Below are 26,207 nucleotides of genomic sequence, written 5' to 3' on the forward strand. Positions count from 1 at the left end.
TATATATATATAGGGTCTATATTAGATAAATGAAAGTTTATCTTACCGAACGCTGACATTATCGAAAATCCCAGAACTCAAAACTGCAATTGTGGGGGGCTGTGCCCCCCACAACCCCCGCTAAATATATACTCCAACTCCGAGATCGCACAACAGTGAGGAAAGGGCAAATATTCCTATCTTCACTGTACTGAGATCTCACAATTCCAGTTTCGGGTTCTGGGATTTTCGCTCATGTTAGCGTTCGGTAAGATAAACTTTCATTTATCTAATATAGACCCTATATATATATATATATATATATATATATATATATATGTGTGTGTGTGTGTGTGTGTGTGTGTGTGTGTGTGTGTATATACACATACAGTGCATATTAAAAAATGAAGAAGTTACCCTCTAGTGATACAATTAGTTATAACCTTATATGTAGAGTGTATACATGGAAGCTAGTATCTAAATACAAATGTTTACTGTGAGAAGTAAAAAATACAGCAATGTCTACACTCACCCCAAAGATCACCCCATGTCTACACTAACCCCAAAGATCATCCCATGCCTACACTCACCCCAAAGATCATCCCATGCCTACACTCACCCCAAAGAAGATCACCTTGGTGCAAATCTTAGATACACACTCCAAGCCTAAAAATACTGACCCTGTGGGTCCTGATAATGTACCATGTTGCTTCCTTGTATGAAGCAATGTTTAGCAGACTTGTTCCTGAATCTTTCCAACCTAAGTCACTCACTGTTTTATATGCAGGAGGCATAAAGAACAGCTGGATTGTCTCCCTTCATAAGAGTGGTGTCATCACTGATTCTTGCAACGATAGACCAATAGGCCTTTCCAGCCTTATCTGTAAGGCAATAGAAAACATCATTATAAAACCATCAACATCATCATCAATCCGTTTTTTCCCATTCTCTACATGGGGTCAGATTGTCATGTTCATAGGTTCATAGGTTCATAGGGCCTATACAAGCCTAGCCATAACAATTCCCAGGATATTTCTTCCCACAATATTTACTTCCCTGGACCCCTGTCTAGCAGGGCTACTGACATGATCCCCGAGGTGAATTTCCTATCTCCCATCCAATCGTCAAGGTTTCTTTTGAAGAGGGCCAAGGAGGCGCTCTACTTGACATGTATAGGTACTCTATTCCAGAGTATGGGGAGACTCTGGGTCAGGAACCTATACCTCCAGCATGTTTTGTTCATTGTGATGACAAGGTTTAGATCCCTGGAGCGTTTGTCTCTGAGGGATTGGGATTTCTTTAACTGTTACCATCTCTTTCTCTCTCTCTCTCTCAATTCAATACCATTCTCCTACATTCTTCAACAGTCATACCTGACTGTCACAGGTCTTCTCTCACACTATCCATCCATCTCTTTGCTGGATAGCCTCATTTCTTCTTGTCTTCATCCTGTCTGTCCCAAATCTTTCTCACCAGATTGCCTTCTGCTTTTCTGCATGTGTCCAACCCACCATAATCTGCTGTCTTTGACCCTCTCTGGAGCTGGGGTTACATTGGCTACTTTTCTGATGTCCTCATTTCTTCATCTGTCCCACAGTGTGCATCCTACCACCCATTTCAAACACTTCATCTCCATCAGCTCTAACTTCCTCAACTGCTCTGCTTTTACTTCCCAGATTTCTGTAGCATGCAGTAGTACTGCTCGCACCGCTGTTTTATACTCCTTACTTTTCAGCTTCTTTGGCATTCTTCTATCATACACTATCCCTGACACTCTGTGCCAGTTGGCTACACCCCCTCTGATTTCTAGCTTTGACCTCCTCATTCAGACTTCCCTTCTCATCCATCCCTCCCAGATACTTAAAGCTGTTATCCTGGTCCACTATTTTACCTTCTGCCTCAGTTTTCAGCTTCTTCTGACCCCATTTGCTACCAATACATCTGTCTTATCTGTACTCAGTTTCATCCTGTGTACCTACAGTTGTGCAGTGCACTGGAGGCACATAGCATTCTGAAACTCATAAACAAAAATATACTGGCAGCTTATAGTCCCTTAATCTAAATCAGTTTGGGTTTGTGAAAGGAAGACTGCCTGCTTAACCTAGTAGATTTCTTTTAAAAAGTCACTGAGGTGACAGATGACATCACATTGGTACACACCAATTACCTTGGCTTGGTCAATGTCTCTGACACTGTTCTACACTCAGGCATGGTAGACAAACCATTCAAACTAAATTTGAACACTTATGTAACCCAACGGATAGCCAACTGGCTCACAGACAGAACCCAGTCAATTAAGACTGAGTGTACACTGTCCCCAGAATTCAATGCTAGGGTCATAATTGCTTAATATTTACATATTTGCTGTCAAAGTTGATGTAAAACATTTTGGCTGATCAAGTCTGCAGATGATTACAAACTTTGAGCCATCATCAAAACTCCAGATGACTCTCAGTTGCTCCAAGAGGGAATAATATGCACAAACCCATTGTACCAGGACATTTAAAAATCTACACTGTTATTAGGGACTTGGGAATGTTTGCAGGCAATGAACTTTCCTATGACCACCATATAGCTACTGTCATTAGAAAATCCTTCTAATCAGCCAAGAAGATTACCAAAGGTCCATATTCAATGTCCAAAGATGTCAACATCCATCTCTGCTTCTCCTTTGTTAGGGTCATAACTGAATTTAATGCTCCCTTTGTGATGTATCTGCCGAGACACATGATCCACCTTAAAAATAAACAACATTCCCTCTCTAAAAAAATTAGGGGATGCCTGTATGAGATATTCAGAATACCTTAAAGATCAATCACCCTTTTCTATTTTTGACAGAATCCTACAAGTTCCATACCTCTCAACTGTACAGGTTTTCACACAATGTCCAGATTTTTGTCTAATATTTTTGGTCTGTTCCTCATAAAAATTGTGTTTTTGACAAATCACTGGATGATCTAAAGATTAAAGTCACTAAATAATGACATGCATTTGAGTTTAAGATTTCATATCCTTCAGAAAATGCATGCTAACACAAATCCTATTATTCAAGCAACTTTATAAGTTTATGAGAGCAATATTTAAAATGTGTCCCTATTTTTAGGCCTTTATCCCCCCATTATTTCAGGCTTTGCTCAGATTGCTTGCACTAAGAGATTGAGTGGTATGGAGATGACCTGTACCTAACTACAAGAACACAAATGACCAAGTCCTGTATGACTTACTACATGTTCATAAACCCTGTAATTCCACAAATACCTGTACAAGATAACTAAACCTCCATCTTAACTTAAACAAAATCTGCCGGCAAGATAGAAGCTTCCTTCAAGGTATTCCATTACTCTACAACAGACTTCTGATTATATAAAAAAAACACGTAGCTCCTTAACACTCTTCGAATGCCGCCTAGATGAGTGTATTGGAAATCATAAACTCAGCCCAAGCCTGACCTTTAAATCTCTTATGGAAATTATTAGCAAGTGGTAGGAATTGCAAATACTAGGCTAGAAATTATTTACCTGATAAACTGCTTAGTAATATCCTATGAACGTATAACCATCATTAATGTTGTTTGCAATCTGCTATGCTGTAATTGTAAAATATTTTCTATTTTGTCTTTCCAGACAATAGGGGCAGCTTTTCTCCACAGGTCTCACTAAAATAGGCCTATCAAGTGATGCAAACACAGATAATAAAATATAAAGAAATAAATGAACAAACAGATCAGTAATGCAGTTTCCACATCTTCTTACTAGTTTGCCATTGATAATGTTTTAAATACCTGTGGGGAGAATTCTTAGATTCATAATATGCCATTTAAATAAAAATAATAACTTCTTTTTCCTGAAATATATCCTTTGTGAATGCTAAACAGGTAAAACATACAATTTGTGCACTTCTTATGCATTTAACAAAATGCACATAAAAATAATAACTTCATGAATTAAGGTCTTTACTTATGAATAAACCTTAGAATAACATTGATGAATGAAGGTATTTTATTAAAATATATTTATATGTAATTAACTACCTCTTTTCTATTTACAACAGTTAGATACTCAGAGTAAGCATTTCTAAGATTTGAATAGCCCAAAAAACAATCTGTTATACCTTATAAAAGATTACATAAACAACGGATAGCTCTCTCAATAGCCAGACCCTTTTCGTTTGATAAATAATAACAGTGAGGGAGTGTTCTTCTCCTCATCTGTATACGTCCAGTAATTTATTTGCACATCGTATGTAGATGTAATCATCTTATTTTATATGTATGGCTTTTGTAAATATAAAAAGTTTAATCTTCACAGTTTAATCCTAGATAAATCACACACCTCAAAAGGGAAGCACTTTTGTAATGCTGGAGAGTTAAAAGTATATCAGTTCAGATTTCTGATTTAGGCAAAGTGGTATCCATGCAAATTGTTCCAGTATAAAACTGGAATAAAACTAAAGTTAAGACCACTAATATGATTAAGATACATTGTTCATAGTTAGTTTTATGTCACATATTGTACAGTGACTCCAATAGGGTAAGGTAAAAAAGTGATAAAAATATCATCTGAACTTTTACAGTATACAAAAAGCAGGTATATTCAGCTGAGTCCACTTTTTATATATATGTACAATGTTTAAACACTGCTGAACAGCAATGACATTATATAACATTCACTGTTATTTTACAAGTAATGTCACTAGAATAATGACAATAATAAGGATGATGCCGGCGACAATTCCAACGATGTTCAAAATCTTTGCAGTCCGCGATGCCTGCCTTGCTTTCTCCATGTCTCCTTGACCGGTAAAATTGTCCACCTGTAAGTAAATGCACATGGTGATTACAAATTATGTAAACACATTTTGTTCTGACTATGCTTATCAGTGTTTACAGTCAAACCTATATAATAAAGGTGATCACGTCTAGCAATTCATCTATTACGGCCCTTCTCAACATACCAGCCTAACGTTCATAAAATTAGTGCAATGTGCTGCAGTAAACAAAGTATAAACAATGAAAAGATTATTTTGTGCACAGATATATTTGTGTAAAGAATGTTTGAATTTATTGTAAAAATTGAATTGAAAATACTGCTGACATACTCAGTGGTCTCTTGTTAAGAGATTGACCTACAACATGGCTACAAATTATTTCCATACAAAGAAGAAATGAAGATTCTACTTTGTATAGCCCTCATCTTTTATAAATAGTGTAAGGAGCATTGCTATACAACATCATCACAAAAGCTTTGCTATACTCAAAAAGAAAAACAAAAAGAATGAATGAATGAATGAATGAATGAATGAATGAATGAATGAATGAATGAATGTGTGTGCTATTACTTCATAGCACAAAACATTGAGATGTATATTTTGGCTGTATTCTAAAAACTGCAAGTTAAATTCAGAAAGCTCAGCTATAGCTTATAGAAGCACTGTGCTTAATTTTTAATTCTGTAACTAAACTGTAGGCAAATAATTTATAAGTATGTGGGAATTGCTTCGCCCCTTAGACTTCGTGTAGACCATAGGTACAGTGCTTGACAGAAGACTTTATAAACCTACTCAAAACCAATGGCCATGATACCTGCCATCATGGTTTACCTGATCTGAACTCAAGTGTCAAATTGTTAATGAAAATCATGGATAGCCAAGGAGTGCAGACACAGAGCTGCTCAAAAATATACTTACAGAGGAGCAACCCTATCCAAAAGATCAATGGCGGACTTTTTATTCATGCCATTATTCCCGAGGTTGTATGCTCTGGACTAAGATCAACAGAGGTATTAAGCTATCAGCTGATCACCACTTGTTAGTAAGTGGAATCACACAGATGGAAAAGTGTCTAGGTAGACCCAGAAAGCCCATCATATAGTTGAGAAGTGCCTAGAATATGCCTCTATATAGGATAAGTTCAACTTCTATGAAGAGCTACTTATATCTATTGGAGGATGGTAATGACAAGGCATCTAAATAAACCCTGTTGAATACCTCATTGACAAGAAGCTGTGGCTGAAAGGTGATTTGTGCTTTTATGATGGTACGCTAGTACTTGCTTGTGGTGACCAGTGCTCAGCAAAGCCATCAAGTTAAAGAAAGAGATCTTTCTTTCAGTACTTCCAGCGGAGTCACCAGATCCGACCGATAGATATGGACAGGCTAGAGAAGGAGTATAGTAGTCAACAAAGCAGGGCTGGGTGTGGCAGGAGTTAGAAAAGACCATAAAGAATTACTTGTGAATGGCCTTTAAGAGGTTACATCAAATCAGCTGGTAATTTTGGGAAGCAAGATATTGCCTATGTTGCCATCATCAAGAATGGAGAAAATACTTTGGCAGGAGGTGAGAGAAATGCATTAAGGGACTCCTAATACCTTTGGACAAGCACTACTTTGAGCAGACACTGACAGCAGCAACTGATGTGGTTGGCTCCATTTCTGTAGATAAGGAGAATGGTGGTTGGGTCCATTTCTGTAGATAAGGAGAATGGTGGTTGGGTCCATTTCTGTAGATAAGGAGAATGGTGGTTGGGTCCATTTCTGTAGATAAGGAGAATGGTGGTTGGGTCAATTTCTGTAGATAAGGAGAATGGTGGTTGGGTCCATTTCTGTAGATAAGGAGAATGGTGGTTGGGTCCATTTCTGTAGATAAGGAGAATGGTGGTTGGGTCCATTTCTGTAGATAAGGAGAATGGTGGTTGGGTCCATTTCTGTAGATAAGGAGAATGGTGCACATAATACAGTTCTTTGGTAATAATGCTGTGCACGTGGATAAACTCTAAAAGCATGACAAGGTGCAATACTGATGGGGTGTCATGGTTTAACTGCATTTTCAATGCTGTGTAGATGGTGAGACAGTAACTTTGGCACATGACGTGGGGTGGTGAAGGTTCCCCTTTTCATAAAAGCAGAAAAGTGTGATCCAGTTATATAGGGCTAATTCTCAGTCTTCATTAGAGAGGTTGTGCAGTAGTCTTGGAAAGGATGCTTTGTCTAATAGCTGGACCTCTGATTCAGGAAATGCAAAGCAGATTACATCCTGGCCTGTCTTACATAGACACTTGAATGCTTGTGGGAGATTGCAAGTACTGCCTACATATATGAATTTTCTTGACCTGAAGAAGACTTATGGCAATATACAATCACATATGTGTTACATAATTATGCAATATTACCAGTTTCTCAGTCACTGCCATGTGCAATTCTGTTTATGAATCTGTAAAGTGAGAATTGTGTCAACATAATCATTGTTAAATCAGATATATTCATAGTAGTTGTAGGACTTCACCAACATTGTTTCTTGTCTCTCCTGTTCAAGAGTTTCAAGATTTTTATGGGCAATGGATATGATATCAAAGTATAGCTATGGCCTGGAGTTTATACAGCTGGGGCATGAGGGCAAAATCTTTGTTTTCTTGTATACACTGTTGACCACTTGGCAAAAGAAACTGTGATCTCCAGTGTGGACTGAAGTGACTCCCTAGGAGGTGCAAAGTGGTTAAGATGAAAACTATCACCTCTGTTTTAGAGGTCAGAGTTCTCTCCCAAGGAAGAATGGATTGCTGTCTGTATGTCAGAGATACCACTGTTCCTGAATGAGGGAAGAGGGTATGAAGAAGCTGATTGGTAGATGGGTGTTGTGGTGGCAGCACTGTAGGTACCATTCCAGAATGTGGTGGTGAAATAAGAGGTAGTTCACAGGATGAATCAGTCTGTGTCACCAACCTTGTCTCTGGTCATGAGCTTTGGACAGCGGTTAAAAGATGCCTGTAGTAGAAATTGCAGGATTTTTATGCTCACATTTCATGACAGAATAAGTAGCTTAGCAGTCCAGAAGAATCTTAAAGCAAAGTCACTGCTGCTGTACATTCAGGGGAAAAAGTTGATGTTTCAAATGTCAAATACAGTAAACAGTTATAGCTGTGATTTATTTTATAACTATGCATATGTATAATATAAAAGCATATTAAAATGCTTTGGACATATTTTTTAATTAAAAAAATAATAAATTACGTCTATTGTTTTAGCAGTGTTGTTTAAGAACACACACTGCATCTGCGCATGCATTGATGCACATCCTGAGAAGCAGCATGGAACAGACGCATGCATATTTTTGTTGCTGCAAAGTTTCTTGGGTTCCTTTTCTTCTTTTCCACTTGCAGAATTTAAAGATCCTGAGATGAGACTTCCGAGGATGCCTTTCAGTACAGAGTGTGTGTGAGTGCAAGTGTGTGTGTGTGTGTGTGTGTGTGTGTGTGTGTGTGTGTGTGTGTGTGTGTGTGTGTGTGTGTGTGTGTGTGTGTGTGTGTGTGTGTGTGTGTGTGTGTGTGTGCGCAATACCCTAGTTAGGCATGGCATGTTAGTTAACTAACTTGCTCAGGCTCAAACCCTGTACTTTGGTTAAAGGAAATAAAGTCTGAATCCTCTACATCAACTACCATTTAAAAGTTTACATTTTAAATTCTCTGCTGTGTTTCTTTGAGGAGACATTTTGTTGTTTTTTAAAGTCAGTTCATTCTACACTGCATTTGTTTTGTTTTTTTTGAATACATCAACTACCAAATTACTTAAGAGTCATACCTCTCAATTGTCCAGATTTTTCCTCATATTTTTTGTCTTTTCCTCATAATACTTCTGGCAAATCATTAAGAACTGAAGTCACTAAATAATGAAAGACATTTGGATTTTAGACTTTTTATCCGTCATAAAATGAATGCTGATGCAAAATGTGCTATTCTAGCAACTTTCTAAGTTTACAAGAGCAGTAATTAAAAGGTGCCCCTGAGTTTGGGCCTTTGTCCACCCATTATTTTAGGTTTGTTCAGATTCCATATACTGAGGCTGAAAGGTATGTTAAGAGTTTCATTGCATTTTTCAAGGAATTGTGAGTTTCAACAGAAGAGAAGTGTACTGTTGCTCATACTAAGTCTGTTCTCAATGTGTAACTGTTTTCTTTATCAAATGGCTATCAGTGTTTGTGCTATACACTTTGAAAGCAGTGTTAGTAGCACAATAGGTAGTATACCTGCCTTTGGTGTAGAAGGCTGTGGGGGTCTACTCCCACATCAGGCAGATGGATTGCTGATACTGTGGTATACTTTAAGGGGGGGAGTGCTGCACTCCTGAGTGTGTCCTCCTTTGAATGATGAATCTGTTGTCAGTTTGCCAGCCATTCCCTATTGCAATATTTCCAGCTTATCATTTTTTTAATATAACACATGCAATTTATTCTTAAATGGTGACAGGCACTAAGTTTGTAGATGAAATACTGAAATGTAAAATTGTTGGCCAGCAGCATTCTCTTCATTGGTTACAGATCTCCTTAATGTGGAAATATTCTCCATATATTGTGCATATTGATTGATAATGTGGATTGTAATGAAGTTTTAGTGGCCCTTTATGGCTGAAATGTTCTAAAATGGGTAGTTTTGTCATTATTGGTTCATACGTTTTGTTTCATTGCTTACTGAAAAAAATGTTCAAAACTACAAACTTAAAACACAGTCTAACAAGTGGCAGTGTATTATACAAGGACTATAATTTAATGTAATCAGGAAGGTGAACAAAGAACACATGCATGTATTGATGGTCCTAAAAATATGTGCAAGGAGCCTATAGTTTCAAATGGCCAGATGCATTTTCTTTGAATGTGGGTTTCAGTGCCATTTCAAGGGCAGATAATCTTACTGTATATGCTAAGTCTGTTTTCATTCTGAGACTGTATTGTTTTGTTTAGCAAATGGCTATCAATGTTTGTGCTATAAAATTTGAAATATTGTAGAAATAAAGAAGAAAATATTATGTACACTGACAGGTTTGAACAGTGTTTATAACTGGGGTGAACAAGCCAAGTCTAAAACCACAAAACAAATTGGCAACTTGAGGCACAAATATACAAATAACCCTAAAGAATGCCACCACCAATGGCACACTGAAAAAACACCACTCCTCCAAACAGAATTTATAAAATATCTACTGTTTATTTAGCACTTTTGTCTCATCAGAATGAGAGTGAATCTTGTTTAAAACACATATATATAACCACAACCAGTAAGAAACCATTATGTCACTTCCTGGAGATCACAACATACTTAAAGAATTTAAAAAGGCAGTACAATAATTCCACAAGATGACCTATAAAAACTATCTTTGCCTAACTAGATAGAACAAAGTATAAATGAATGAAGTACTAGAGAAACAAAAGTATGTTTAAAACCTTGTTTTGAAATCAAGTGTTACAAAACCCACTACTCAAAACATTATGACCATGAAAGTGTTCAAAAAATGCGAAAGCATTTTTACTGAATATTTTTACATAAACTGAACATAACCCATCTGAATGCAAACCTAGATATTTTATTGCAGCAAGCCTCTAGTTTATTTTTTAAAGTGGAGTGAAGCTTAGTCGTGTTGACTGCTGCAAACAGAACTGAAGGCAGAAGATAAGACACTGCTAAAGAATTCCTAGAGTAGTCAGTTGGAACAAGGTTATTTCTATAGAGGAAGCCCAGCTTTTGCTGAATTTTCTTGTTAGCGTTGATCACACTTTAAGTTTCTGTCAATTATGACACAAACAAGCTTTTTGTTGTAACTGTTTCAATTGTGGTATTATTTGCTGTTGGGGGTGGATGTAATGTTGAAGGATTGTTTATGTGTTGATAGATATTTGGGTAAAAATAGCATTAATTAATTTTTAGCATTTAAAAGTAAGCAGTAGTCTTCTAGTCGGGCCTCAACTGAAGAAAAGGAGTCCTGGGTCACCTTGTGGAGTAATGGTAGACTTGGTGCAGAGCATATGAGCATGACATTGTCTGCGTATTGCACTATGGGGGCTTTTTTGGTAGTTTTGTGAAGATTATTAGTGAACATTTTGAATAGTAAAGGGCCTAGAATAGATCCCAGAGATATGCTAACACAGAAAGACAGAAAGGGGGAGAGATCTCATTTTCATTTTACAGCTTGGAGTCCATTGGTGAGATAGCAGTAAAACCAACTAAAGGATGAATGGAAGAGCCCTATGAAGGATAGTTCATGGAGTAGGCATTGGTGTGAAACTGTGTCGAATTCTGTTAACATGTCTATGAAGAGGGAGGATACTTGGTTGCCAGTGTTTCTATTAGAGTACATGATTTTGGTAAAACTGAGTACAGTAGCAGTGGTGTTGTGATGAGGTCAGAAACTCATGATGAGTGCTGAAGAAGAGATTGTTATTATGAAGATGTGAGAAGACTTGGGAGTGACTACATTGTTCTACCATTTTGGAGAGGGCAGGTAAATTGGCTATAGCTCGGTAATTGGAGAGGTTGGTGGATGGTCTCTCTTTAAGCAGAGGTCTGGTGTGGGATTTTTTTCCCAGATGGAGGGAATATTACTTTCTGTAATTGATTGGTTTCTGAGTATGATACAGGGTACAAGATAGCATCTGCAGGAATTCTGAAATATTCAGGTGGCAGGCGTTTTTTAAATAGAAGACATAGATACTGGTTGGAGGGAGAAAGGATTTTGGTGGTAATTGGGAATGTGAGACTGGAGGGTGGTTTGTTGTTAAGTAAGAAGATGACAGAGTGTATGAAATGTGCATTGAATTGGGTAACTATAGGGTCTGAATTGTTGGTGGCAGTTGAAGGAGTGGTAGTTTGTCCTGGGTATAGGACTCTTGATTGTGCACCAGGAAAACTTAGGATTCTCTTGGCGATTGTGTTGGAGTTTGGAAAATTATTTCATTTTGTCTGATCTGACTTTTAGTTTAAAAAGGTTCCTAAGCTGTTTAAGATATTGTCATTTTGTGCTGTTTTGTTAGTAGACCATGCTTTCTGAGCATTATCTCTGTTTAGCAAGAGTTGCCTGCTTTCTCCTGTGAGCCATGGGTGGGGTTGGATTTGATTCATTTGGATCAATCTCCATCTTGGCTTACTATCAAAACTCAAATCTTGCTACCACAAAATCTGCAAATTTGCAACCAACACAAAAAACTCATCCCACCACTGCCACTCCCTCCACACCCTCATATGGCTTGAATTACCCAACTATTTTAGTTACCCACAACTCAACATTGCCCACAAGCTTATCTTAAAACCTGCCAACTGCCCTTCTCTTGCTACATTCTTAAAACCCTATATGCCCAACCTCTCACTCAGATCCAAAAACCAAAATCTCCTTCAGTTCCACAAACCATCACACCCTCCTGGCCAACTACTACTGTCCTACTCTTTAGCTAAACAGTGGAACTCTCTCCCCTCCCACCTACGCAACCTACCTATCCATACCAATTTCAAAACTCAGCTATTCTCTCATCTTTCTTCCAAATAGGAATGCCCATGTCACACTCCAACATAACCCCTTTCAACCCCCCTCTCTTTTCTACCTTGCTCTGTAATCTTCTCCATTTACCATCTACTATTGCTTATATCTCAACCAAAGAGAATCTGTCCCTACCAGTGACAGATCTTCTCTCTTCTCTCTGATGTACTATACTTTCCAAATAAATATACTGATACTTCCTCCATGCACAGGGTTCACCTTACCTACTGAGGGCTAGTAACTATATGTTTAAATGTTAATCTACTAAGGTCTTATAACTTAATGTTTAACCTTTCTGTTTGAACTATTGTTTTTCTATTGTAACATGTAAAATGTAATATCTTGGAGCTTTTCTCCCCGGGCCTCCACTGAAAACGGGCTCTTTATGGCCCAGTGGACTTCCCCGGTCATCAAACTTAAATAAATAAATAAATAAAATAGTATGTTAAACAATGTGTTGTTAAAGTGAGTTCTGCATCATCTAGGGGTAAGTATTTTAGAATATCCCAGTTGTATTTGTTGAGGTATATACTGAAGGTGTCATTACTGAAGGAGAAGAGTGTATGAACATTAGCATTATTTATAAAGTATGCGTTTATGCATATGATTAGATTGTTTTACAGCAAAGAACAGTAAATGGTCACTGATGGTGCTGGGTAGCCAGACAGCACTGTTAATTTTGTTAGGTGTGGTGGTGAGGATACAGTCTAATGTTTACTTTCTATTACTGCATTTGTATATTCAAGTAGCAGTAGTGATAATTTAGGTAAAACCAAAGAGACTGATGGAGAGATGATAAATAGGTAGCTTATATTAACTTTATTCAAGATGATGGTTTCCTTGTTGATATTATAAGAAATCCAGTAATGGATTTCTTCTAGGAATGTTGAATCCAGGAAGGATATAAATGTTAGTAATGCATATGCTCTTGTGTTAGTTGATTTCCAGGAGACAGAGAAATATTTCTGCACTGGGAAAGATGGGGTGGATGAGGGGGGTAGGATGTAATTTCTAGGTTGTTTTTGAATAGGATAGACATGCTGCCAGCTTTTTTATGCTGCCTGCCATTTCTATTGTTGTAGGCGGGTGAGGGGGTGATTTCCTGGTCTTTATACCTGGTTTTAGCCAGGTTTCTATGGATAGTAGTATATCAGAGGTGTATGAGGCTATAAAGGCATGCAACTGTGGTAGTTTATTGTAGATGCTCCAGAGATTTAAGTTTAACAGTAGACTATTACCCTGGCTGAGTGGAAGAGGAGTACTAGGAGGTAGCTGATGTGGTAGAGCTACAAGTGTGTACATATTAAAGAGGGGGGGGGGTCCAGGATTAGTATTATATCGCAATCAAGACCAAACTTAGATGAGCGGTGTATGTAGTGTTTTATTTACATTTATGTTTCCCCTTTAAATTTTCTCTGTATAGTGTGGGTTCCTCTTTGGTCTGTTTGTAATAAAAGAAAACATGGGATGTAATATGGCATAGGCTGAGTGGTACAGCAGGGTGACAGGAGAATGATTTAAAATGATGGTGTAGTGTTCTGGAGGTGACAGTGAGGCTTGGTAAACTCTACACAGTACCCAGCTGCCCCTAGAAATGCTCTAACTTGCTTTTTAGTAACAGGAACTGGCCACACTTGAATAGCTTCCACTTTGACAGGTTCTGGCCTAATCTTACCAAACCCCACCCGGTGTCCTAAGTAAATGACCTCTGCCATATCCATCTGACACTTACTGAGTTTAATGGTTAATGTTGCCCTTTTAAACTGGTTTAAAAGGGCAACGTTAACCATTAAACTCAGTAGGTATGCCTATAGCATAGTCTTTAATGTAGAGTTTAACCTCTCCACAAGACCATTAGTCTGAAGAAGTAGGGGTGGTCTTTAACTGTTTCACCCCACAATGTTTCTACAAACAAGTCAACATGTCTGACATGAAGTTGGCACCTTGGTCGGTCAGCATCTCCCTTGGAAAACCTACCCTGCTGAAAATTTCTAGCAAAGCATTTGCCACCTTTTTACATCAATATCACGCAAAAGGAATTTTAGGAGCTATAGCTAGAAGTTGCAGACTGTAGGATATAGGCTCTACCAACTGCCACACTGCCTCACCTTCCAGCTGTGCTTTGAAGTCCACTTTCTATGCAGCAAACCTTCCCTCTCTGCCTCAATATCACTTGCACAAGTAACATTAGGGAATGTAACTAAAAGTGGCAGATTGGCTCTAGGCTATATCAACTGCTGTACCACTTCGCCTTCTAGCCCACCTCCAGGAGTCCACCCTTTATACAACAAACATTTGTTCCCTTATATAGACTCGTCTCTTCCTTGACCCTCAGGTGCTTCCTTAGCCATCTCCCTCAAGCTTTTTAATGTATGGTCCATATGCTGAGCCAGTCTCAACTCTGCATTTGTGACCCTCCAAAGCTCCCCTTCCAAAGGAAGCCTAGTAACTTCCAACAGCTGTACCTCACTGTCAGTCCGGGTACTAGCACTCACCTCCATTCTTCTAGTCACCATGTCCAAGGGAACATCAGTACATCAGATTAGCTGTGGCTCACTTTCAGACTTACTGCTACAGGATAGCTCCTTCTCTGAAACAGCTACCACACCAGTCCCAATTTCAGGTATGAGATCTGTATGGGTCTCCCCCAAGCTACCGGACCCACATGCCTTTCTCCAAGCCTGACTAGGTGTCACTGCATGTACACACAGTACTGTCATTTCCTATCAGGACATCTGCAGGAATATTCTCAGACACAAGCTCTCCTTCCACAGGAAGCCTAATAACTTCCGAAAGTTGTGCTTCACTGTCAGTCTGGGTACTATCACTCACCTCTGTCCTTGCAATCACAGTGTCCAAGGGAGCATCAGTACCTACCAGCAGCTGTGGCTCACTTTCAGACTTACTGCTACAGGATAGCTCCTTCTCTGAAACAGCCACCACACCAGTCCCAGCTTCAGGTATGAGATCTGTCTGAGTCTCCCCCAGACTAACGGACCTACATGCCTGTCTTCAAGCTTGACTGTGTATCACTGTATGTACACAAGGTACTGCATCATCAGATTCATTTCCTATCAGGACAGCTGCAGCAATATCCTCAAACACACTTACCTGTGTGTTTCCTCTTCCACTCTCCCAGTCAAGATGAACTCTAGCCAAAGGTATTTGGAATGGGGTCCCTCCCAAATCTCTGACTGGAGTGGAGTGGACTATCCAAATAAGTACTGCTCTTCTCTAACTACTTCAGGCCTCACAATGGTTATATCAGAAGTTGTGTCTCTCTTAGCAGTACAGGTTCCATTTGAAACATCTAATCCCTAACCGTGTACTTGGACTAGTAGTTTCCCTTGTTATTGGTGTACTCTGTTGAAGTGCTTTAGACTGCCTCCCCATGGGTTCCCTTATGCCCATGTGTAGCACTGGGTATCCCTTTCTTATGCATTGGTGCTCAACTTGCTAAGCAGAGATTCCCTTTTCTCCCTAACTCCTCCACAGAGATAGACTCTCTGTATGCTAGCCAGATTCTCATATCATCAGGCAAAGTACTGAGGGCTTATTCCTGCACCAAAAGGGTTTGCCAGTACCTCAAAAGTGGTGACCTGACACCCACTCACTCATCTGTGAAAGTAAGTACTTAAATCGGAAACATAATCGCGTACACTTTCATCTGCCTTGCATCTGTGTTCTCAAAACTTTTTCCTATAAGATTCAAGTGTAAGTTTAAAACAATCTCGGAGACAGTTCCTAACTTTAACATAATCTAAGCAATCTATATCAGACAATTTTGACATGGCCTGAACAGTTTTACCATGGTGTAAGGGAGTCAGGAGCCAAACCCAGAGCTCATGGTCAACATCATACTGTCTACATACCTTCTCAAATATGTGAATAAATCTATCAAAGTCATTCCCATCCCTGTATTAAGAAAAAACGTTTACTGACCTTTACAGCTTCCGGGGTCCAGTTATTCCCTTCCCCCATAACCTTCATGACCCTTTCAAAGGGTAAGATGTTCAACTTCATGCCGGTGCTGTCTCTCATTTTTCTTGGCTTCGAAATGCCTCAGTTTCTTTGCTGGTTTGAGTTCAAGATGTTTGGCTCCAGTCAATGGGCTTCCAGGTGCATTCTCTTCAGTTTCCAGTCATTTGGCTTGCAGTTCATATTGACACGGCTTCTCTTCAGCCTCCAGTTCATATTGGCACTGCTTCTCCTCACCCTCCAGGTGCAGTTTCTCTGCTGATTCCAGTTCAAGACGCTTGGCCTCCAGGCACAGTGTCTCTAACTCCAGACAGATTCTGAGGTCCTCTGAAGAAAATGTGGCTTTTCCTGTCTTGGCAGGCTGCACATCCCCCCATACCAAACTGGATATCCTCCAAACTGCTGAGCTGAGCTGAAGCTGCAACTAAAGCTGAAATCATTGCTTTCTTAGTCAGGTTGGCATGCACCAGTCCTCTGACTTCACACTCCTTGGCCAACTGGTTCTTTGTCTGCTGACATCCTTGCCTGCTGTCCCTGACTAGCTAACTCACTAAAAATAAATAAAACTTTTGTAGACTGGGATTATGAATGTTTACTTTGTGGTTGTTAAGAGTACACACCCTAATGACAACTACTCACAGGCTACTGAAGTCCAATTAGAAATCCCACACCGCTGGCACCAATCAAAGTGACATCCAGATAATAACCCACTGAAGTCCCACCAAATAATGTGACATCCCTCACTATCCTGGGTCAGTAACTAAGGAGCTTCAATCCTCACTACTGACTCCAGTGTGAGACTGTCACTTAAATAGTAATAATATTTTAGTTTTCTTCTAAGTGTACAACAGCAACACTCTCTATAGCCTGGGACTGGACTACATATTTCTGTCCACCCCTAATGTAACTCCTTATTACACACTTCAGAGCAATGTATCCCAGTTTAAGACCTCTGATACACTCACACTTAAATAAATTAAATCTCACACATCCAACATTTCTGGGCAAGCCTCACACAGATTTCAAGCTGTGTCACTTCTTTAAAATAATATGGTAATGCTGCCACCAATCAGAGTGTCTACATGCCCTTCTGCATAGTACATCTGTTACTGCTGTTAACTGACAACTGACTTCTACTGACTGTTAACTGTCTTCAGCAGGCTCTTTTATAAACTAGCCTGTCAACTGTTCCAGTTCTAATTTTCATTTCATATTTTGAAAATCAACCATCTGTTTTCTAAAAGTTCCTTTCTCTCTTTCAGCTTCTGATAGTAACACATAGCAACTGTCAACATTCCAATGACATCATCTGCTGATCAGCTGAATCTGAGACAGTTTGCCTTTACAATCTCTCTTCACAAACATGCACAGTTAGAAAACCAAAAGGGCACTGTTCAAGTCTTTAAATGATTGTACAAAAAGATTATAAATCAACATGTAAAAACTTATTTACAATATCATAGCTAGTCATGCTGGCATAGAATACACAGGTTAAATCTAAAATTATGTACAAACACTCAGCCAGACATGCCAGCACAAATAACAGTGTCTAATTTCTTCACATTATGTACCAGTCCAAATACTTGTCACAAATGGAATGACAGCAGTACTTTCTCCCTGAAAAATTAAGGACTTAAATTGCAAAAACGATGCAGACCATCTCAAAGCCTTGTCCTCCTTCATAGCATCATGCAGGCTATTGACAGGTGATCTCTGCCTGCTCAAGGGATTTCAGTCTCTTTTGCAAAATAAATAGAACATGTTGAAGGGATAGGTTTGTATCATAGAAAATGCCACTTCTATGAATTGTCTTTTAGTTCACATAAAGCAAAGTATTTGCCTAATATATTCAAATGTAATTTGGGCAAATGGATGAGTAACCACAAATTCATCCCCATTTTAGCATGCCCATCCCTCATAAGTAGGGGAAACATGTAAATTTCCCAGCATATCCTTGTTTGCCCTATCTCAGGGTTACATCTGTGTAAAATACAAAGACTTAGAATTGCCATGGGAATGTAAGGCTAGGTTTCTTAAGATCCTCATAGATCAATAGCCTAATGATACCTATGAACTTATGTGGGTAGCAGGACAGTAAAACTCACCAGGGAAATAAAAAATAGAATTCTGACTGATTTTGCTAACTTGTAGCTCAAATTGGGTGATTGAAAACAATTTCTGTGGATATCACATAACTAGGGACATGTATCAAGCACTTGCAAGTTACTTTGCCTCTTCCCTATATGATACATTTGCAAAAAAATTTAATTGGGATGAGAAAACTTTCGCATATACTGCACATCTCAAAGCTAATGGATTTGGAAAAGAAAGGAAGAGACAGGTTAATAAATGTGCATAAGGAAGGGAATCTGCTGTAAATTGGAAAAGGTACAAAACAAATGTACCATTCCAGTTACAGAATGGGCTACATATAAAAACCCTACAAAACAGGTAAAGGAAATTTTTTATTTAATATTCTGGTTCACAGAAAAATCATAAATTTCACCCACCTTAACATTGTAAAGAATATGCAAAAAAAAAACATCCAACAGTTGACCAGAAGGAGGTATTTAACTATTTCTCAGTCTGTTGTAGGTCACTTAGAGAGCAGGACTACGGTGCTTCTCTCCTCATTGTGGAATCATTTAACTGAAAAGTCTAACAGTTTTCAGGAAACTCTCTAGGCCGGATCCACGAAGGCTTGCACTGAGCCTAAGAGTAGTGTAAGACTCTATGCAGCCTTCGTGATCCAGGAACAGCCCAAAGTCCGTGTAAGAGACAAGCTAAAACGGCTCTTACACGGAGTGGGCGTGGATAAGCTAATCACCTCACTTGCAGCCGAATAGCATGCAAATGAGGATGATTAGCAATCCAGGAAGCCCAGAACAGCCCGTGTAAGAGCCGTTTTAGCTGCAGAAATGTACTCAGTTGACAACTGAGTACGTTTCTGCAAAAACTGTAATGGAGCCATGTCAGCTCCAAATAAAGGGTGCATATGTGTCAGGCAGCATGCCAATGGCCAAATATGTGGCCATTGGCAAAGTAACCTGATGCAAATATATTAAAAATATATTTTTTTTAATTGCCGATGTTTAAACCCAGCGCAGCCCCGCACAAACAGGCTGCACTGTATAAAACATAAAAATGAAGGTTTTAAACCTACAAATGTAGGTTTTATGCAATACATGGAATGTCAATGCAGGGACCAGCAGACCAAAACCAACATGGCCACCGTGTAGTGGTTGCTAAGGGGGGAAGCTAAGTCTAAGACATATAACCAAGCATTAGTAGGCAATCTGATGCAAATGAGTGTAAGGATACTGAATTCCACTGTCACATAGCAAATGAGCACAGTCTGAGTAGTGTAAGAGTTACAGAAGGGGTAGGAACAGAGTTGGAGATAGGTGACATCACAGGGGGGAATGGTAGAAAGAAATGCAGGTCATTGGAGGTCAGAGTTACATGACAGATGTCAAACAGATATCATGGAAGGAGGTGTGCCACTAACTAAGCATGAGAAAGTCAAGAAATGGAAGGTGTACACTGTTGCCTACACCAAAGTTTCTTGCTGGATGTGTATGCGCACGTGTGCGCGTCATGAAGCGCGAGTAAGGCAGTGTGTGCACGTGTAAGACAGACTGAGCATGTGGGAGCGTGTTGGGAGATGTTTAACACTGTTTGCACGGGTGTGCACGCATTTTACTCCGAATAAGCAGTTTCTGAACCATGTAAGTATGTGTGCACGTGTGTAAGCCACTGTGAGCGTGTTTCTGCTGGTTTACACATGGCTCCACCTTGAGGAAACAGAAAGGAAAAAGGAGGCAACAGATTTAGTAGGAAGCTAGCAGGGAATACTGCTGGAGCTACCAGGTGAAAACAATTAGATGCAGGCAATTACACAGGCAGAATAGTAGCCCAGCCCAGCACTTAAAACTCTGCAAACAGCAGTGCAGGATGTTTCTCTCAAGAGACACTGCAAGACAGGAGTTACGTTATCAGAAGTGAAAACTGAAAAAGCTGAACTCAGAGCAGAAATGTTAGGGGCTGCCATAGCTGTCATAATGAGACATAGGCGACTTGCTGAGGGTGGTGACAATGCAGATGGTGCCAGACAACCCACAGTGAGGAGACGGAGAAGAGTGTACAGGCCCAGGGTCACCTACCACGCGTTACATGAGCTGGAGATAGTAGAGTGCTATAGAGTGGACAGAGACCTCCTGCAGCAAATAGTGGAGCTGTGCAGGCCACGCCTCACACACAGAACCAACCGAGGGGAACCCATCCCAGTGGAAACCAAGGTATGTGTTGGCCTAAGAATACTAGCAACAGGTACCTTGCAGAGATCAACTGGTGATATGATGGGGATATCACAGGCATCAGCCTCCAGGGTACTGCACCAGTTCCTGGATGCCATGTCAGCACATGTCGGTGATCATGTATATTTCCCCAATGCCCGTGAGGTATTGGCCAGCAATATGCGTCTCTTCCAGCAAATAGCGGAATACCCTGAAGTAGTGGGTGCAATAGACTGCATGCACATACGCATCAAAGCACTAGCCAGTGAGCGGGGTAGGGCATACATCAACCACAAGGGCTTCCCCTCCATCAACTGCCAGGTCGTGTGTGATGCCCAGGGCATAATAATGAATGTGTGTGCTGGCTGTCCTGGGAGCTACCATGATTCCCACATCTGGCATTTGACGCAGCTGTACCAGACATTTGCCAATGGGGACATCCCGCATGGACACCTAGTGGGGGATGCAGGTTATGCACTGGAGCCGTGGCTGATGACACCCATCAGAAATGCACACACACCTGAACAGGAACGCCATAATGAGGCACACGCACAAACAGGTAATGTAATAGAGCGTGTGTTTGGGCTGCTCAAGTCATGGTTCTGGTGTCTGGACACATCTGGTGGAGCCTTGCAGTACACACCAACTACATGTACCCAAATTGTCATGGTATGTGCTATGCTACATAATATGATCTTGCGAAAACAGCTGCAGCAGGACCAGCATAGGGCCAGGCCAAACAGCCCCCCGCCATTGCCAAGGCCATCACAGGTAGAGCGTGACTTAGAGGAGGAACAACCTGAGTCTGCCCCAGTAGGCAGAAGGAGGCGTGCCCAGTATGCCCTGGCCTTGGCAAAGAGGCAACGCATAGCACATACACTGGCTCAGTAGGAACCCTGGGAATGATACCCCTCTCTGACTCACTCATATAGTAACAGGGATGCCTAACATGACACAACCTGCTCTCAAACATGTACAGGGAAGTGTAATATGCTCATCCAACAGAGGCAGCTCTGCAGCACCACCTGAGGCATGAATGCTATGTGTTAAGTAATGTAACACCATGTACTATATGCACACCTGAAGACCCTGACTAACATCCTACCCTCACCAAGCATCATGCCACAACATGACAATGATATGATCAAGTGCAATAATTGACGGAAGTATCGCAGTTAGTCAAAAGGGATCCAATGTGTGCCAGTCTGGGATGACATGCTGAGCATGACATGATGCACCACCTGCTAGGACTGGCGTGCACCTATCAGGGCAGGCTGTATGGATACTGGCAAAGGCTGTTGTTACCCACAGTGTGCCCTGAATAGGTAAGGCTCAAAACACAAACCTATCTCCATAGGTATCAGTAGGGATAAGAATAAGATAAGGGATAAGTCGAAACAGCAAGATGCATGCAGTCTAAACTCACCCAGTATGGAGAATGGTGATATCTGTGCTGTAACAGAAAACTGAGCCAAGGCTCACAACAGCACTCTAACACTATCAGGTTACACCTCATACTGTGCTGTACAGCCTCAAAACATAGAACAAGCTACAAAAGGAGGGTGACTAGCAAGAATTGTCAAGGATAACCACACCCCCACGTTGGTACCACAACAACAAGCAGCATGGACTAGCCATGGTCAAGTAACAGTGGCTAGAACTGCCCCCCAGTTTACAGCCTGCTACAGACTACTGTCCCAACACCAGGAACTGCACCTGGCCTATGCTGGAATACATGAATATATCAAGTCCTCCAAACCACATTATATTGGGTGACTGAAAATACCCAGACATAGACTGGGAGATTATACTATCTCCAACAGTGTAGGACAAAAGTTCATAGAATCCATAAACCAAAAGGCCCAGGAACAACGTACCACTCCCACAAGAGGGGTAAGCATACTGGATGTGATAATCAGCAACATGGGTACTGGATGGCAAGACGAGAAGTGTATTGCTCACTGGTAAAACCAGACCATAGAGTAATCACACTGGGTATACAAATCCTGACCACAGTCCCTGGCCAGAAAACCACAGTGGAAAACATGTGTAAAGCAATATTTGCACTCCTCCAAACTGATGTGGAATCCATTAAAGGTCCTGTGCAGGTGCAAAATATGGGCCACACCTCAGAACCTGTAATACAGCCATTCCATGAACACTGCCAGGAATGCTTGGATTATGCAATCCTAAATTAAAACAAGACACAATGCCATACACGCAGGCATCTGGCATGGTGGACACCAGCCATAACCAAACCATGCAAGAGAATGAGGAAGCTACTACTTGATAGAGCAAACATAAACAATGAAGTAATCACTGATCAGTAGTATGGCAATAAAATATGTCCACACATACAATCCACTAAGGCCAGCCACAACAAGTTGAATCTGTGAATCCTGAGGCAATGTTACACCTGCCCCAAGTACACAGACAAACCCCAACTCCACCCAAGAAATACAAATATATGTGAGAGATGCAACCATCTATCCAAACTGGAGGCTGAGCTCCCTCAACTCAGTACTCCCAAAACTAGTCAGGAGGAGAAGGTAACAACACACACCACAAACACAGTCCCACATAGACCTATCACAACTGCAAACCAAAGACATTAACACAGAAAAGCATTCCCGGAGGAACAAATTACAAACACAGCACACCAACAGAGGCCTCTAAAGCAGACACCCAATCAAACAACCTCCAAACATAGCACATGCAACACATAGTACACAAAGCTGGTGTGCCAAACAGTCACAGGCCAGAAGGAGAAACAACATGCCTGATACAGTTGTAATAGGTGACTCCATAGTCAGACACACTGCTGTCCCGCACACCAGACTGAACAAGGGAAAGGGTACAGTAAGCTGCCTGTAGGCTGCCACAATACGCCACATAACAGAAGTATGCAGGTCACTCCAAAGCAAGTAGAAATATGATGCAGTCATAGTCAATGCTGGTGTGAATGACCTGAGATGTACCTCCCTAGACTACATGAAAAGAGACATAGATGAGCTCTCTGATTATGTGGTCCAGGCCGGTATGACACTCACCGATTGCAGCATCCTACCCTTACCAAGAATAATGCCACAGTACAAACATGGAATGATCAGTCATAGCAAATGGCACACTTACTGGTGTCATTCCAAGGGGATCCAATGTCTGTCTGCTTGGGATGTCATGCTTGACAAGCCACGCAGCTGTTCTTGGGATGGCTTGCACCTGTTACCCCTGGACATCTGAATATTGGATAAGGCCTTTGCCACCTCCATAGAGCCTTTTGTAGGCAAGGCTGAAAAGACTGACCCACCACCCTAGAAAACATAAGTGGAAAGAAACATAAGGGTAATGCTGACCAATGCCAGATGTGTAAACCCCAATATGCATGCTCCCAAGGCCATCCCCATTATGGAGAACATCGATGTCTGTGCAGTGACAGAAACCTGCTGCAAGCCTCCTGACAGCACATCAGCACTACCAGGTTATACCACGTATCATGTGTCATGGCCCCAAAACCTGGAACAAAACATAAAAGGAGGGTGAGTATCCATATTCAGCACAGACACCCATACGTCCAGGTAACTGACAATGCACAAGGCATTGGAGTCCACCCATGTGCAACTAACTGTAGGCAAGACTGCTGTACAGTCTGTAGCATGCTACAGACCACACTCTCACACACAGGAACCCCACCCAGCCATCCTGAAGACACTGGACAGTATGAATGTCCCACCAAATACCAAACAAGGTACCACAAATTACCACATAGGTGGTAAACCATTATGTATGGAAGAAGTAACCAGGGACCTAGGGACACAAGTGGACAGTAACCTGTTATGTGACACCCACATTGCCAATGTGGCTAGGAGGACTGTCTACATTTGACATCGTATCAGGAAAGCATTCATATCTACGTCAACAGAGGTCATTGTGCCCCTATACTGTTCTCTAATCACACCCATAATCTAGTACAATGCCTCATATGGGATGTACCTTACCTGACACCTGCAGCAGTTAGAAAGACCACAAAGGTACCTCACCAAGAAGATAAAGGGTCTCAAATATATGTCATATGCTGCCTGGCTGTAGACACCCCAGCTGAATGCAGTCAAATACTGCCTACACAGAGGCATTGCATGCCTGTTGTAGAAGGCAATGCCCAACACAGGAGTAATGGACATGCTCCACCCCAGAAAACTCAAATCCATCGGAGCTGTGAGAGTGAGAGATGTCAACCTCAACAAATAATGAAATAGGATGTGCTGGTGGGACAGATACATAATCCAGAGGCTCCCCACACCCTGGACCAGAATCCCACTCCATGTTAGGCAGAGCCCCTCAATGACACTCTTCAACAGGAATCTTGCCAAGTGGATGGATGATTGTAGAGTTACACTGGGGGTCTTCACTGTGTCATGTCCAGACAGAGACACAGCAAAGCAAATCATAAATAGCCATAATATTCACATAGCAAGGGGTGGCAAAAGCCACACACTCTCTGGCTAGGCTAACAAATGCCCTAGGGTGGATAGCCTAGTATAAACCTATGAACCTATGAAGATACAAATTGTACAGGACACTAAGGATAATCCCAAGGCTTTCACAACTGATGGTAGGAACCATGTTGGGAATTCACAGATATGCTCTGAATCACACAAATATCACAAACACACACACATATTGCCAACATACATCCTGACAGGTGCAGTGCAACCCCCCCCCCCTGAATGCAGAATATCTATCCCAGCAGACTGCTGGCCCCTGACATTGCAGATGCTGAGGTAACAGCCAACATCTACAAAGCAAAACACACAGCAGCAATGGTATGAGATGGTGTCCTGGGCTTAGTGCAACATGGACTCCAAGATGAATGGAATGCCAAACCACACTACTGCTCAATGTCAGCCTTACCACAGAATATGTACCCAAAGAGCAGTGTACAACAACAGTGGTCCTTCTCAACAAAGGTGTTGCCTGAATGGATACTGAAAACTACTACCCCAGACTCCTGAGAAGCTCGGTCTGCACAGCTATGGAAAGGATCAGCATGTACCACAGACATAAAGATATTGGGGACCTACTGACACCGGACCCTACCCAGTGTGGCTTTCTTAAGTGCAGATCCTACCCCTAAACATGTTTGACTCAATGGAAACAGTCATTAAGGTCATTGATGAGGGCAATGTGGTCCACACAGCGTAGCTGGACCTTGCAAAGGCTTCTATACAATACCCTATGTGTTCATTATAGATAAGCTCACCAGCTTAAATATAAACCCCTATGTCAGTAGAGGGGTTGCAAACCAGACCAAGGACAGAACAGACATGGTCAGACATGCTGCAGCCATGTCAGACTACAAACCAGATATAACTGGCATCCCACAAGGCTTGGTCCTGGGATCTCCCTCGTCTGGTATATATGTCCCATAGGTACAGGCAAACATGGAAGGACTGTATCCGAACATGTTTGCAGAGGACTACAAACTGCTCACCACATATGATCCACCAGCTGACACAAGCATCCCACAAAAGGGCCACATAGAAACAGACAACTGGTGCCATAGCCATGTCAGCAAGCTAATTGCAGAAACGTGTATAGTCAACCCCCGTGGATATACAGTAAGTGCCCACCAATTACCACATAGGTGTTAACCCATTATGTAGTTAA

At 41.0% G+C, this 26,207-nt stretch overlaps 1 long non-coding RNA gene across 1 annotated transcript in view; it reads right to left on the reverse strand.

Annotated features, from left to right (window-relative positions):
- Positions 1-3,959: 3,959 nt before the first annotated feature.
- LOC122809453 overlaps positions 3,960-26,207 on the reverse strand; it is a 57,661-nt gene continuing 35,413 nt past the window's right edge. The window contains exon 2 of the long non-coding RNA XR_006365903.1: positions 3,960-4,791. This is a non-coding gene — a long non-coding RNA (uncharacterized LOC122809453). The remainder of the gene's footprint in view (positions 4,792-26,207) is intronic.

The sequence above is a fragment of the Protopterus annectens genome, chromosome 8.part0, assembly GCF_019279795.1.
Source record: "Protopterus annectens isolate FY-2018-M chromosome 8.part0, PAN1.0, whole genome shotgun sequence".
Lineage (NCBI taxonomy): Eukaryota > Metazoa > Chordata > Ceratodontiformes > Protopteridae > Protopterus > Protopterus annectens.